This window comes from Hoplias malabaricus, unplaced genomic scaffold (genome assembly GCF_029633855.1).
Source record: "Hoplias malabaricus isolate fHopMal1 unplaced genomic scaffold, fHopMal1.hap1 scaffold_40, whole genome shotgun sequence".
Taxonomy (NCBI): Eukaryota; Metazoa; Chordata; class Actinopteri; order Characiformes; family Erythrinidae; genus Hoplias; species Hoplias malabaricus.
The window spans coordinates 364414-381553 of record NW_027100978.1 but is presented as its reverse complement, the minus strand read 5'-3'; positions in this window follow the sequence as shown (position 1 = coordinate 381553).

The window sequence follows — 17140 nt, the reverse complement described above, 5'->3', positions numbered from 1 at the left end:
ATATTCACTCTCACACACTCACGACTGTGGACAATTTCACACACACACACACACTCACTCACACTCACTCACACACACACCTGTGGACATTTTCACACACTCACACACTCATTCACACACACACACCTGTGGACAGTTTCACACACACACACACACACACGACTGTGGACAGTTTCAAATAATCAATCCAACTACCAGCATGAGTGTTTGGGCTGTGGGAGGAAACTCACACTGACACAAGGAAAACACACCACACTCCACACAGACAGTGACCTGAGATCAGAGCTGAACCCAGGAGCCTGAGGCAGCACCACTGTGCCATTGTCTTGTATTTTTTTTTCTCTTGTGATTTAAAAGAATAGGAAGAAGAGTGATATGTGCTATAAAATGTGCACTTAATGTGTCTTCCGGATTTAACCCATTCGCGGCAGTGAACACACACATTCGAGTGCACTAGGGGCAGTGAACACACACTCAGAGTGGCGGGCAGCCATCCCCGGTACCCAGGGAACAGTTGTGGGTTCAGTGCTTTGCTCCGAATGGATTCTTGAATGGTTTCTTCGCTTGCTTTGTCCCAAGAATTGAACTGACGAACCTCTGGCCTCAAGCTCACTTCTCTAACCTCAAGGCCACGGTTGCCCCAGGTTACTTCTGACATTGGAGTGGTTTTCAAACCTCTGTTCATTCGGATTAAACAGGTAGTACCTGTGCTAGGCTTTATACAAAAAGCAGTCCAGGCCTTTTTAATTCTGCATGGGTGAGTGTTTCATCCTGTTCTTCAGTAGTGATGTACCTCACAAGACGCCCACGGAGCAGGTGTGATGTGGAGGTGGATCATTGTCAGCGCTGCAGTGACACTGACGTGGTGGTGGTGTGTTAGTGTGTGTTGTGCTGGTGTAGAGTGGATCAGACACAGCAGTGCTGCTGGAGTTTTTAAAACCCTCAGTGTCAGGACTGAGAACAGTCCACCGACCAAAAACATCCAGCCGACAGCGTCCTGTGTCACTGATGAAGGACTAGAGGACGAGCGAAACACACTGTGCAGCGACAGATGAGCTACTGTCTCTAACGTTACATCAGGTGGACCAAAGATGTAGCTGTTCCTAAAGCCCAATAAACCAGAACTTATCTGGACTTGACCCGGAGGAGCTGTGTGTGTGAATGAAAATGTCTGTAATAGTTGTACTGGACTGTATCCTGCCAGGAGCCTGTGAAAACAGCGTAATAGAACGGACAGTGAGTGGGCACAGGGTTTAATGATGTGGCTGTTTGGTGAATCGATTAAAACAACTATTTAATTCAATACAGCGTTTTGAATTTATGACTGGGGAGTGAATGATTAGCTATAAAACATTAACGATGTATTTCATACTGTAGTACATCACTCAGGTGGAGCCTAATATAGAACAGAATAGCAAACATCTTGTTTATTATTGAAAATATGGAAATATGAAAAGGCCATTAGCATTAACTCATGTCTGCTTTCGCCCTGGAGCCAGACACAGTGTGTCCCCCAGTGACCTCCACAACAGAAAGACACTCAGCTCAGATTTAATTAAACTGTTCCTGTGTGTGTCTGCCTCGGAACCAGCTCCACAGGCCCAGGCTCATCACACAGCCACCAGGCGGCCGGATAAACGGTGTGTGAGTGAAATAATAATGAACTGGTGACAGAGAGAATGATAAACAGCAACAAGAGCAGCAGCAGCAGCACAATTTCTAAGCCTTGTGGGCACTGCTGTGGATGCAGGCTGGTCAAAGCCAAAGTCACTTTATTGTCAAATTCAGGAGGAAATTTCCCAAGGTTATGGTAAAACAATAATAATACAATTTATAAACTGCTTTTCCATTAAACAAAAGGCTTACAATCAACACAAAGCACGAGAAGGCAGACAAGAAGACACAGCAATGCAGGGGGGTCAGTGCAACCCCGAGGATAAACAGGAAAAGTGAAACGCAGAGGCTAACAGCAGTGTTTATGTCCAGGAGACAAGTGCAGGAGAACAGGAGCAGCTAACAGGAGCAGCTAACAGCAGCGCTTATGTCCAAGAGCACAGACAAGTCCAGGAGAACAGGAGCTGTGATAATATCCAAGTCCATAAACAAGTCCAGGAACAGAGAATCAGCTAACTGCTGTGCTAATGTCCACTTCCATTGACAAGTCCAGTAGACCAGGAGCAGCTAACAGCAGCGCTTATGTCCAAGAGCACAGACAAGTCCAGGAAAACAGGAGCTGTGATAATAGCCAGGAACAGCTGCGATAACATCCAAGTCCATAAACAAGTCCAGGAACAGAGAATCAGCTAACTGCTGTGCTAATGTCCACTTTCATCGACAAGTCCAGGAGAACAGGAGCGGCTAACAGTAGTGCTTATGTCCAAGAGCACATACAAGTCCAGGAGAACAGGAGCAGCTAACAGGAGCGGCTAACAGCAGCGCTTATGTCCAAGAGCACAGACAAGTCCAGGAGAACAGGAGCAGCTAACAGGAGCGGCTAACAGCAGCGCTTATGTCCAAGAGCACAGACAAGTCCAGGAGGAAAGAAGCAGCTAACAGCTGTGATAATATCCAAGTCTATAAACAAGTCCAGGAACAGAGAATCAGCTAACTGCTGTGCTAATGTCCACTTCCATCGACAAGTCCAGGAGAATAGGAGCGGCTAACAGCAGCGCTTATGTCCAAGACCACAGGCAAGTCCAGGAAAAGTGAAGCAGCTAACTCTTGTCCTAAAGTCTGTAGACAAGTCCCAAAACAGGAGCAGCTAGCTGCTGTGCTAATGTCCACGACCATAGTCAAGTCATAAAAGCAGGAGCAGCTAACAGCGGTGCTAATTTGATGACCAAGTGTAGTAGCAGTGAAGGTAGAGTCACCCTGTCATAGTCATTGCGTTAGTAATGTCAGTAATTGCAGACATTTTTCACTGATTTGCAGGGCAGAGAAGTAGCAGCAGAGTTGGTCAAAGCAGACACATTCCGTCTGCATGCATTTCAATGCAGCTAGAGGATGTAGTACACAAATTGACCAAAAGTTTCTAACTCACATTTTATAGGAAGTTTGTGCCGCAGTCAAATTGTGTACCCTTCTATAAAGACTTTACATTAGATGTTGAAACGTTGCTGTGAGGATTTGGTGGCATTCAGCTATGAGATCAATAGTGAAGTCAGGTTCTGATGTAGGATGGAGGTCATTCACTCCAGAGAACACTGATCCACTGTGGGCTTTATAGCCTTTTAGCCCAAGCTTGGCACACGGCCTGGTGACCTTAGCCTTATGTGAGCCTGGCAGTCTGTGGAGATAATACAGGCTGTGTGTGTCAGCAGTGGGTGCACCTCAGTGGACTACATTTTCCTTTCAATGGACAATCTCCAGTCAAAGTGGACTAGGTCTAAACACAGGCCGGATGTTGTAGTGCTGTTCTCCAGATGGCCACAGTGCTGTCCAGACGGCAGTGTGCTGGGTCCCTGATGGCCGTGTGTTCTCTCATCTTGTAGTGTTTTGGTGTAACCTGATGTAGGCCTGGTCTGATTTCATCTCCATCTGGAGAGTTGTACTCTCTGATTCAGTGAAGCAACTATAAAGGACTCTGGGTTAATACAGTACACAAACACACTTCTGTCAATGCATAACGCCCAGGAGTCAAGGTAAACATTAAGATTATACTACGATCATTTAGTGGCCTGAATTCACGATACTCTTCTGAGTGTTGATTTGTGATCTATGCCTGTTAGTAAAATTACAGAAAATGAGGTGAAGCTGACTATCAACTCTCCACCAGGGGGCGCTATACAAACTGTGTTTGACTGACACTGGAAAACATGTTCTACCAACTGAGCAAATTCAGGTCATGTACCACCTCTGGCGAGTTTGTGGTTGTTTCTTGGAATGACTCTAGAAACCAGAGCTTCTGCTCCACGCTCCTCACTGCTGTGCGCTCGGGGTCGGGGTGAACAGCGAGCGGCTCATTATCATTTAAAGGAACAGGTGCTGAAAGCGGGCGTTCTGAACAGGGGCTGTTTACACAGGGGGAGAACTCTGCTGTGGGGTTTTGAACAAAGCAGGTCACAGACATTTCATTACGACGACAAAAGGAATGGGTGTGTGGAATATATTGGAATATGATTCATACATCAGACAAACCATCATACAATTGCTTAAAAACGTAAATCAAGGCCTGAACTCTGTGTGTAATCACAGGGAGTTTCATGAGTGTTTTTATTGTTCAGTTGAATTATTGGCCTTTTATTGTTCCTTTATCAAAGTTGGCTGTAAGTCTGTTGTCTATGAACCTGTGATGAAGCGCGGATGTAATTACACAAAATGAAGTAAAAACAATCCTCCATGTTTCTGCTAATGGCTTGTTTATTTTTCCTTTACACTTTGAACCCCTCACAGTGGCTTGGCCTAAAGATGTGAGTAAAACCAGATAAAAACTAACAGATAAAATAATAAATGAATGAATAAATACATAAATTCTCTCATCCTTCAGAAGTCCTCAGATGATCACAGCCTGTGAGTCATAAAGAGCTCAGGCTCGTTGAACGCGCTTGACATTTTATTCAAATATAACATTGTACACATAATATGTGTTGCACATAACCTTTCATATTAAGAATAACACAGTTACATGTTTGGTTCTTTAACATCTGCTGAGATGCAGCTTAGTTGCAGCCTGTTGCTATTTCAGCCACAAATTAAATTCTTTATTTAAGCCACATCTACTAACCTCTTTCTAATAATACGCATGAAAAAAATATGATACACTTTGTATGCGGTGAATGCAATTTGTTTTTATTTTTTCTTTAAAGGCTGTGATCAATCTGTAAAGCATACAGCAGACCACTGAAGTCACATGGTCATTCTGTAGTCAGTGTCAGTGCAGCAGGTAGGTGTCACAGTCTCACAGCTCCAGGGACCTGGAGGCTGTGGGTTCGAGTCCGGCTCCGAGTGACTGTCTGTGAGGAGTGTGGTGTGTTCTCCCTGAGTCTGCGTGGGTTTCCTCCGGGTGACTGTCTGTGAGGAGTGTGGTGTGTTCTCCCTGTGTCTGCGTGGGTTTCCTCCGGGTGACGGTCTGTGAGGAGTGTGGTGTGTTCTCTCTGTGTCTGCGTGGGTTTCCTCCGGGTGACTGTCTGTGAGGAGTGTGGTGTGTTCTCCCTGTGTCTGCGTGGGTTTCCTCCGGGTGACTGTCTGTGAGGAGTGTGGTGTGTTCTCCCTGCGTCTGCGTGGGTTTCCTCCGGGTGACTGTCTGTGAGGAGTGTTGTGTGTTTTCTTCCTTTGTCTGCATGGGTTTCCTCCAGGTGACTGTGAGGAGCGTGGTGTGTTCTCCCTGTGTCTGCATGGGATTCCTCCGGGTGACTGTGAGGAGCGTGGTGTGTTCTCCCTGTGTCCACATGGGTTTCCTCCGGGTGACTGTGAGGAGCGTGGTGTGTTCTCCCAGTGTCTGCATGGGTTTCCTCCGGGTGACTGTCTGTGAGGAATGTTGTGTGTTCTCCCTGTGTCCACATGGGTTTCCTCCCACGCTCCAAAAACACACAATGGTACATTCTCAGAAAAAAAGGTATGTTAGAGGTACATTATTGGTCACTAAAGTTACAAACAGTGCAAATGTACCTTTAAAGGTACAACAGTGTTTAAGAGTCTAGCTGTGTTCCCTAAAGGTACATTACGTTCTCCTCTCCAGAAGAAGAGGGGGATATCTGTACGTTAAAAGTACGTAATATAAGTCCGGATGATGAAATGGGGCGTATGAAATCAACACAATTTTAATATCTACAATTAAAATAGAATATGGTACAAATATGTACCACCACAGTAACAAATATTCTAATAGTGTAGATGGATTGGCGACTCAAAGTGTCCATAGGTGTGAATGTGTGAGTGAGTGTGTGTCGCCCTGTGAAGGACTGGCGCCCCCTCCAGGGTGTGTTCCCGCCTTGAACCCAGTGATTCCAGGCAGGCTACAGATCCATTTATTTGTGAAATCAAAAAAGGAAACCGCTGTATTATTCATTCATTCATTATCTGTAACCCTTATCCAATTCAGGGTCGCGGTGGGTCCAGAGTCTACCTGGAATCATTGGGCGCAAGGCGGGGATACACCCTGGAGGGGGCGCCAGTCCTTCACGGGGCAACACACACTCACACATTCACATCTACGGACAATTTTGAGTCACCAATCCACCTACCAACGTGTGTTTTTGGAGTGTGGGAGGAAACCGGAGCACCCGGAGGAAACCCACGCAGACACAGGGAGAACACACCACACTCCTCACAGACAGTCACCCGGAGGAAACCCACGCAGACACAGGGAGAACACACCACACTCCTCACAGACAGTCACCCGGAGGAAACCCACGCAGACACAGAGAGAACACACCACACTCCTCACAGACAGTCACCCGGAGGAAACCCACGCAGACACAGGGAGAACACACCACACTCCTCACAGACAGTCACCCTGAGGAAACCCACGCAGACACACCGCTGTATTATGCTTTTCTAAAAGTGCATTTTTCTTAAACGTTCTTTCTTTAAAAAAACATTTTCTGTTGTAGAAACATAAGCATAAAGCATATAGCACATAATCAGCAAAGATCCATTTAAACCATTCACTGCTGTGTAAAGAAACACAGTCATCACTAGGTGATTAATGGTGGATGAATCCTTGGAGGACCACTTTTCTTTTTAAAAGCTGTAACACTATTCTGACTAAAATCCACATAAACGTGTGGGGAAATGTGTGTGACCTTTACACTCAACCTCTGAGGAAATATTCCACTTGAAATGTGAGAGTGAAGGTGAAGGGTGCTTTGGTGTGTGTGTGTGTGTGTGTGTGTGTGTGTGTGTTAAGAGGGGTTTTTATGTAAATGTATTAATGGCCCATTTCACACTGCTCTGCATCTGAACGTTTCACAGCGCTGATGTAATCATTACATCACTCAGACCGTCTCCCTTCAGGGAAAAGCGACAGCGAGGACACTCCATTTTCTTAAGACAACACTGCCACCTGCTGGTTTTGAGGAAAAGTGCATTAACGGATTCCTTCTGTTTTTAGACGTGGTCTGTTCCCTCAGAACAAAAGGTACGGTGAAAAAATACAAACAGTGAAAATGTATCTTTAAAAAGGTACAGCAGTGGTGTTAAAGTCCAGTTGTGTTCCCTAAAGGTGCATTCCCCGTAAACAAGGAACGTCCCTGGACGTTCAAAATAGGTCTAAAAGTAGTCTGTCCGTCAAGGACATATTTTAAACGTCAATGGATGTCCAAAATCCATCTTAATAAGTTAGTTAAGTGGTCACCAATTGATAACGTCAGTGGACGTCCAAAACGTGTTTTATACAAGTAATTTATTTCGGGACCAATTAATAACGTCAATGGACGTCCAAAATACGTCTAATAGTCGTCTTTTCAATGTCTGTGTTTGGACGTCTTTTCATCTTTCATTTTCAACCTTAAGAGAACGTTGATTAGACGGCAGTCATTACGTTATTTCAACGTTGAATCAACGGCTAAATGTTTACTGGGTTACATTCTCCTTTCCAGAAGAGAGGCGGTTATTTCATTACGGAACTGTGTAAAATAAAAGAACATAATAAAAGTCCTGCAGATGAAACGGTGCGTATGAAATCAACACAATTTTAAAACCCACAATTAAAATAGAATAATTATGTTCAGTCACGTTCCTTAATTAAAGGTACAGAATAATTCTTGAGGGTAATTCCACAGCGACTGAGTTTCCTCAGCTAGCCGATGTCAGGAATCCATAAGAGCACAACAAGGCCTCTCTCAACAATGCCAACCAACACAGGCGTGAACCTCATTAGGGTCGAGGGGGAGGGCTATGGTAAATGGCATAGCACTTATATTTTAGCGTTGATGGCTGCTGCAAAATTTAAAGTGGAACTGAAACTTCAAACAAAAAGTCTCTGAATAAGCCACTGAATTCAGCTTCATATTACAGAATGCTTTCGAAGGCTTGATGCCCTAAATATAAAGATCTGGCTCAGATATTACCGCAGACTGGCAGCGGAACATCAGTTAAATGCTGCTCATTCTTGTGTGCTGATGATGTATCAGGCCCTGGGAGGGTCGTCCAGTTTCGTAGGGAAATATTTTAACCACTACATCCTTTAACTCAGTTCCAAGGGTCAAGAAAATGCTCAAAATACAAGGGGTAGAGGTCAAATTGTTCTCCTCTGAGCAGGACAGTTTGAATGCATTAAAAACTCTTTTTAAATAATACTTTTAGCCTTTAAATGTATTAAACGTCTCAGCAGGTGAGTGATGCACAATTGAGCCCCCCCCCCCCCCCCCCCCCCAAGAAAATATGCTGTGTCTCTGGTCTCTGCAAACTCTTCCTCGAGCTGAATCATGTTTTAGTTGGTGAAAAAAAAAGGGACGGTGGCTCCAGAGCCTACCTGGAATCATTGGGCGCAAGGCAGGAATACACCCTGGAGGAGGCGCCAGACCTTCACAGGGCAACACAGACACACACACATTCACTCACACACTCACACCTACGGACACTTTTGAGTCACCAACTTTTGAGTGTGTTTTTGGAGTGTGGGAGGAAACCGGAGCACCCGTAGGAAACCCACACAGACACAGGGAGAACACACCACACTCCTCACAGACAGTCACACGGAGGAAACCCACGCAGACACAGAGAGAACACACCACACTCCTCACAGACAGTCACACGGAGGAAACCCACACAGACACAGAGAGAACACACCACACTCCTCACAGACAGTCACCCGGAGGAAACCCACGCAGACACAGTGAGAACACACTACACTCCTCACAGATAGTCACCTGGAGGAAACCCAACCAGACACAGAGAGAAAACACCACACTCCTCACAGATAGTCACCCGGAGGAAACCCACCCAGACACAGAGAGAACACACCACACTCCTCACAGACAGTCACCCAGAGGAAACCCACGCAGACACAGGGAGAACACACCACACTCCTCACAGACAGTCACCCAGAGGAAACCCACGCAGACACAGGGAGAACACACCACACTCCTCACAGTCACCCGGAGGAAACCCACGCAGACACAGGGAGAAGACACAACACTCCTCACAGACAGTCACCCGGAGGAAACCCACGCAGACACAGAGAGAACACACCACACTCCTCACAGACAGTCACCCGGAGGAAACCCACGTAGACACAGGGAGAACACACCACACTCCTGTTGAATTAGTGGCTTGATGGCGGTCGCAAGACTTGACCATTTTTTGGGGGCAGGGGAGTTGCTAAACAAAACCAGTTCCTTAGGAAGCGTGTGTTCCTCGCTCTGTCTGTCTGGTGGCACTGTGTGAGACTGAGGGAGTCTTAGCTAATGGGGTGACTACATTTGGATTAAAATTGGTCAAGAATAATATAAACAAACTGGTATATGTTAAATCTTCAAAAGCAGACGACTATCCAGTGTTGCTCAGGCTTATTCCGACTGAAAGGAAACCAGTTATAAAGGCCTTTCCCTTTCACTCTCGCAGACAACAAGAGTCCTGTGAATAAACATCACTCTGTCATAACACATCTCCTCATCCCTGACAGGGGGGAAGTTATGGATCTGGCGTTTGTGTTTTTCCTTGTTTTACCTGACAGTTGAATCAACAGTGAGGTCATTCTGAGATCAATAAAGACATTGTTGAGGGGAAGTAGGAGCGACCTGAGGTCAGTACTGTAAGATATCACACAGTGTTTAGATGCAGAGTACGACCTGTACGTCTAGCTTCAGACTACATTCTCAGGGACAGCCATGTAACAGTAAAAGCATGATTAATAATGATCAGCAGATGCAGGGAAATATAGCTTCCACCTACTAAATGGCAATGAATGTTTGGCCCAAATGTGGCCCACATCTGCAGTTCTCCTATGGCCCACATTTAGCCGTGACTCATGATATTGACTCAACCACAGGTCCAACTTATATAGGCCGAATGTCAGGTGTTGTGGAACATACATCTGGGCCAAATCAACATCTGGGCCACGTCTGGCCCACGCAACACGTGCTCTAACCCAAGTCAAGCCCAGCTCATCCAGCCCACACAACAATTGCCACTGCAGTAATTGGGCCATGAGTGTCAAATATGAGATGCCAGATGTGTTTACTACTAAATTACACACTTACATACCACCTTTCTAGAAACCCAAGGATGCTTAACAATCAACGCTCAACCATAAACCTCACACACACTGGCGAGACGCTGCAGCCAAACACACAGGGCGTACTCTCAAGCAGGACCGACCATCCACCTGGAGGACTGCACTGGGCACTAGGACGTCACCCAGGAGAAGTGATCACCAGTAGCCCACTGGAGGCCATTTTGTGGGGCTCTGGTTGTGCTCCTCCTGCTCCTCCACACACAAAGGGACAGATGCCTTTCTACAACCCTGTCCAGCTCTCCTTGTGTAATGGCCTGTGTCCTGGTATCTCCTCTATGCTCTTGAGACTGCGCTGGGAGACACAGCAAACGTTGTTTCGGCAGCACATATGGACGTGCCTTCCTGGAGGAGGTGGACTACGTGTGCAAGTTCAGCGAGCTAAGAGTAGCATCTCATGATAACAATAGCGCCAAAGACGCTAGCAAAATGCTAAACTAAAGAAGAGTCTATGGACACCACCTACAAAACCAATCCCTTGTTGGGGGCTGTCTTACTGTTACCTCCCTATTGTCACTTTTATTTGCACCAAAAGCTGATGAAATGGATTCATAATCCCTAATGGATTGCCTGGTCCACCACTGTTCACACGAAGGTGGATATGTTCTGGTGGATCCAGCCTCCACTGCACAGTGCATTTGCTAGTACAGGCCACGCTCGTAAAGGCTGAAACAGGGAGGTGAACTCAGTTGTTCGGGGTCGAGACGGGGTGGAGACGGGGTGGAGGAGGGCGTGAGTTTGTCCGACACGGAAAGTATAGGTAAATGTAGCTGCAAACATGTAAACCATCCACAAATTGCAGAGATAACAGAACTAGCCAAGTGGCTAACTGTATATATGGTAAAGTAAACAGAGGCAGACTCGTGCAGCTCACAGTGTGATGGCTGAAATGTTTTTGAAACCCTTTGTTTCGTCTGTAAACACAACACTGAAAACACTCTTTTTTTCCCTGCTCCTGGGGCTCCCCCTAGTGTAGTTCATTTTTACAGCACTACACTGAAACCAACAGGGAATGGAAGGAGGGTGGTAGATTCCTACCCTCTTCCAGAAGTTACATAACACAGTTTCTGCAGTGATGAGCCTAGAGCAGAAAAAAACAAAACACACAAACCCCAGACAGAAAGACTTTGTTTAAGGCTCAGCCACTTGTTCATCCAGCATTTCCTGCTTCTGTAACAGACAGCTCCTACTCTTCTGGGACTTCAGGCTTTACACGTGATATTACACAGGGTTTCCTCACAGATGTTCGAGGATTATTTCATTTTCTCGTCTCAAATGTAATAAACAGAGCCCCATCGCTCTAGAGAGTGCAGCTCCACTGTTCCACAGGCCACTGAGGATGGTTGGGGCGGGGGGACCTTATACCCCTCTAGCCCTTATTTAGCGTGTACCATGATGCTAATTTAATTTGCAGCCATTGTATACACCAGTGTTAAGCTGTGTATGTAAATGTTTATGGTCTCTTTACCAAAAGCACTGTCCTCACCACAGCATCAGCATCAGGGTTATGAAACCTCCCAGGACTGGGCTATAGAGCAACACAGCTGTGTTCTCTGGAGTGATGATGTCTATCCCGTACCTCTGGGATGAGCTGGAGTGGTGTTTGTGAACCAGAACTGATCATCCAACATCGGCACCGAAGATCCGGAGACTGCCATCAGATTTTCACAGCTATGTTCTAACACAAATACAGTTTTAATAAAGCCCTTCTTCTCTTATTCAATCCACACACCTTTCTGTTTCCGTAGGAGCCTGAGATGATGTTGCAGTTGCAGCCAGCTTCTTTCTACTCAATTTATTTCAGTGTAAACACCCACAGGATGTGTGCAGAGGTGCTTCTGCAGCACACACACACACACACACACACAGACACACACACACACACACAAGATGAGAATTAAAAATAGACAAGGTCAGATCCTCTCCAAGCGCAATATCTCTCTTGCATCACTGAAAAACGGGGGTCAGTCCATTTTCCTCAGGGGTCAGATGGATTATGAATAAACTTTACTCTCACGGTTTTACGCTTGTTATCCCTCCATTAAAATTACAGGCGTGTTTAATTGGTTATGTGTCTTTAATAGGTTTTGTCTGACCCCTGGTTCAGATCCACACATTGTGAGACACACGGCACGTTCACACACCAGCGTTGTGCAAAATCAGAGACCGTACTTCATTCCCACTTTTCTCAGAGTTTATAATCACTTTTTCAAATGAGTGAATTAATCTAAACTCTCAGAAAAAAATAAAATAAGGTACGGTGGAGGTACATTATTGGTCACTAATGGTGCAAAGTGTGTAAATGTACCTTTAAAGGCACAACAGTGTTTAAAAATCACGTTACATTCTCTTCTTCAGAAGGAGAGATACATGTTTGTAATCTTTCATTATACAGCGTGGGCCGTTTATATGGATACACCTTAATAAAATGGGAATGGTGACCTGCACCTGAAACTACGGATACTGGAAACCTGTGCTATTTCTCCTGCTATGTTGCTATCAATGTGTGAAGAGTGGGAGAAGAGGGTTGCATTGACAATCCAACACAATGGGCAGCACTTTGAACACATTTTATAAGTGGTCAGAAACTTGTAAATAACTCATGAAAGAATAATGTTACGTTAAAACCAAGCGCATCGTTGTTTTTCTTGTGAAATTCCCAATAAGTTTGATGTGTCACATGACCCTCTTCCCATTGAAAAAACAAAAGTTGGATCCAAAATGGCCGACTTCAAAATGGCCGCCATTGTCACCAGCAATCTTGAAAAGTTTCTCCTCCCATATACTAGTGTACCACAAACAGGAAGTTACTCTCACCAACCATTCCCATGTCATTAAGGTGTATCCATATAAATGGCGAACCGTGTAGAACTGTGTTATATAAAAAATACATAATAAAAGTCCCGGAGATGAAACGGAGTGTATGAAATCAATACAATTTTAAAATCTACAATTATAATGAATTAAGGTACAAATAAGTGCCCTTGAGGGTACCACCACAGAGACATCATTCCTGACAGTGTACATTAAGGAACACATAAACAGTACAGGGTGGTACAGTAATAAAACAAGAGCAGAGCTAGATCTCCTCCTGTCTCTCCACGGTGAAAGCTTTAAGGGGGTCCCAATCATGCCATCATCGACCAAACATCTCACCTGGGTTTGGTGTGGGAGGTGCATCGGATGTCGTTTGTCACTTTGCACATTACAGCCACAACAAACACCACAGCTGACGTTACCTCAGCAACAATGCGAGCCCTAGGCCGGGTTTCCCCGAGACAGAGGAGCCATAGTGTGGTTTTCTGACTGTGACGGGACTTATTTAATGCCCAAACCCAGAGCATTTTTAAAATGTGAGAGCACTACTCACGGAGCACTCAGCATAAAATAAACCTGCGCATGAGCTCACGTACGAACGTGTGTATTCTGTGTGCTCACAAACCATCTGATGTTCCGACGTTAGAGCGCGAGCCGCTCAAATCTGAACGAGTAGCTATTTGTTCTGCACAAAAGCAACAAAACTCTGAGTGAATAGTGCTCTCACATTTTACACGTTTTAAAATGAGGTCCTGACTTGAGCATTCAACACGACCTGTTATGGAAAGAAGAGCAAAGAGAAACTAGGCAAGCATAGTTTTGCCAGATTGCCATTAGCCATACAGCTGTTGTCACAGAGGTGTTTCTGGTTTTTCAAAACCAGGAAATGCCCAGAATACGCCCCCTTGTCACTGGAAGGTCTGGAGAAGCTTTGGTGCTTAGTTTCAATGTTTCAATGTCAAAAATAAGCACAAAATTTGGTCATAATATTATGGCAACACTGACATCAGTGTTTTCTTGTTAATTTTATTTAAAAATATAAACTAGATGATCTACCACCAAAGAACAAAGAAGACCAAGAACATTTTTGTTGATTTTATGAATTACAATTACTTATTTACTCGACGTAACCGGTTAAAGCACAGCTCTGTGGAGCTCCCCACCACAAACACAGGAGGTCCCTGGGTTACGTCAGTCCCGAGTTACGATGTTTCGTGGTTACGACACATCTCCCATTTACTGTATAAAGCCTTGTTTGGACTTAAGTGGTTTTGCGTCGTAAACGTCGTAACGTGAACTTCGTGTGTGGTGTGCGCGGCGGAAGAATACACGGTTACGCGGCTCGGGACCGAGGAGGATAGGCGTGAGGATAGGATAAGTGCTTACAGTTTACGCTGCGACGTAGGAACAGATCAACGTCGTAAGTCGAGGACCCCCTGTACACACACTCATGTGAAATAAGACAAGTTCAGCAGTCCTCCTCTCTCTGGGAGATATAATATTGTGTAAATATTGTGGAGTTCTGCTGAGCTTGTGAACTAACCAGCGCCGAGCTGAGGCTCACGTCCAACGCGCATGGTGTGGCTACAAACACAACCCCAGACTCACACACAAACAGAGCATGTTCCTGTCTTATTTCCTATTATCCACGGTTTGCGCTGAAGAACCTACTGTTCTTTGGTTCCAGATGGGAATGGATTTTTCTAGATGGCAAACCAGTGTATGTCGGTGGAAACGCATCGGATCCGGAGCCCACCAACCCACACACTGTAAGACAACACCGGCAAGTCAGTTTTTTTGTGGGCTGCCTTTGTCAGAAAACATGGGATAAAAATAGCTGATTTTGCACTTCACTTTATGTAGAGCTCAGAACTGTCCCACCCCCTCATCTGAGTCTGTCCAATCACAGCGTTGGACCTGTGTTTATGCGTGGAGAAATAAGAGCACTGAGTAAAAGCGGAGAAAACGAGAACTAAGAGGTAAGAGAACAGAGCAAAAACAGCTAAAAACCAGAGCTTTGGCTGCTTGCTCTTTACTCAGGGGTCGGAGTGAACACTGAGCGGCTCATTATCATTTAAAGGGACAGGCGCTGAAACCAGACGTTCTGAACAGGGCTGTTTACACAGGGGGAGAACACAGCTGTGGGGTTTGAGCCTTGTGGTGTTTGACAAAAAAGCAGGTACCTTTAAGGTACACCACTAGACTTAAAAACCATTGCTGTACCTATAAAGGCACATTAACACTGTGTGTATCTTTGGTGAACAATAATGTCATTTATAGAGTGTGTACCCTCCAGTGCCTGAGAACCTGTGGTTTGTCTGAATCCTGTGTGTCACTCTTTACTCCTGAGAATCAGTGTGATGTCGTTCATTAGCAGCTGAGAGTGATTGTGTACATTAACAGTGGCTGTGTAGTTCATCAGCAGCAGTGTGAGCTTGTGTTGTTTTATCTGTAGCTCTGTACTTTAACAGAACCCATGGGTTTGTGTAGTTTATCAGCAGCTGTACAGATGTGCACACTTGTGTCAGCCGCGGCCGAAGCCAGGGGGTAAACGACAGTAAATGGAGTGATACACAACACGGTCGTTAGGGTTTTATCACAGGAGACGTTTCTGTGGGGCACAGAACCCTAAAGCACAGACTCTCAGAGAGAGAGAGAGAGAGAGAGAGAGAGAGAGAGAGAGAGAGACAGAGAGAGAGAGAGAGAGAGAGAGAGAGAGAGGGACAGAGACAGAGAGAGAGAGAGGGACAGAGACAGAGAGAGAGAGAGAGAGAGCGTGAGATAAAGAGAGAAAGAGATAGAGTGAGAGAGAGAGAGAGAGAAAGAGATAGAGTGAGAGAGAGAGCGAGAGAAAGAGAGAGAGACAGTGAGTGAGAGACAGAGAAAGAGATAGAGTGAGAGAGAGAGAGCGTGAGATAGAGAGAGAGAAAGAGATAGTGAGAGAGAAAGAGAGAGAGTGAGAGAGAGAGAGAGTGAGAGAGAAAGAGATAGAGTGAGAGAGAGAGAGAGCGTGAGAGAGAGAGAAAGAGATAGAGTGAGAGAGAGAAAGAGCGTGAAATAGAGAGAAAGAGATAGAGTGAGTGAGAGAGAGAAATAGAGAGAGTGTGAGAGAGAGACAGAGACAGAGAGAGAGAGAGAGATAGAGTGTGCAATAGAGAGAGAGAAAGAGAGAGACAGAGAGAAAAAGAGTTAAATAGAGAGATAGAGAGAAAGAGAGAAAGAGATAGAGAGTGAGAAACAGAGAGAGAGAGAGACAGAGACAGAGAGAAAGAGATAGAGAGTGAGAGAGAGAGAGGAAGAGAGAGAGTGTGAGAGAGAGACAGAGAGAGAGATAGAGTGTGCAATAGAGAGAGAGAAAGAGATAGAGAGTGAGAGAGAGAAAGAGAGAAAAAGAGTTAAATAGAGAGAAAGATAGAAAGAGAGAAAGAGATATATATATAGAGAGAGTTGATCAGATGTTCAATCACAGATAGATTCATTATCTTAATAAACAATAACCCCTATGTTTGAAGAATGATGTGCCACATGAGGAGGATGTGTGACCTCTGTGACCTCTGTGGATAAATAAATTGAGTGTGTGGTGGTCTCCAGCTGAGGATCCACAGCTGAGTTGAGTATAAATAGAGTTAAAAGTGTCTGTGTTTCTCTGTGAATACACAGAGAAGGCTTTTAACAGCACTGGGCCTGCGCTGGAAATGCAGCGGTTTGATTTGAGAACGGGCGCAGAACAGCGGCGCGTCAAACGCCGGGTCTAATGTTTTTTTGTGAAATATCTATTAGTGAAAAACACACAGAGAGCAGAGAATACGGCTTTGAAGCTGCAGTATTTGATCTGCGAGGGTCCCACAGCGAGGGTTTTATCAAAGGACCCCTGAGAGGAGCTGAAGAGGACTAACTGTTTTTAAAATCATCAAACCTGCTGCCTTCCTCACAACGTTCAGCCCCCAGCCCCTCAGCAGCCCCCCATTCTCTTACACACAGCTGTTCAACACACTATCAACACTGAGAGAGACTGCTATCTCCAAAACGGTTTTAAAATAGTTGATAAAAATGAGAGTAAGATACTTCGCCTCTCCTCCTGAGATGCTACAGCACTAGTGTGTGCCGAGAAAGACCTCAAACTCTCTCACAGATCTCTCTTCAGGTCTG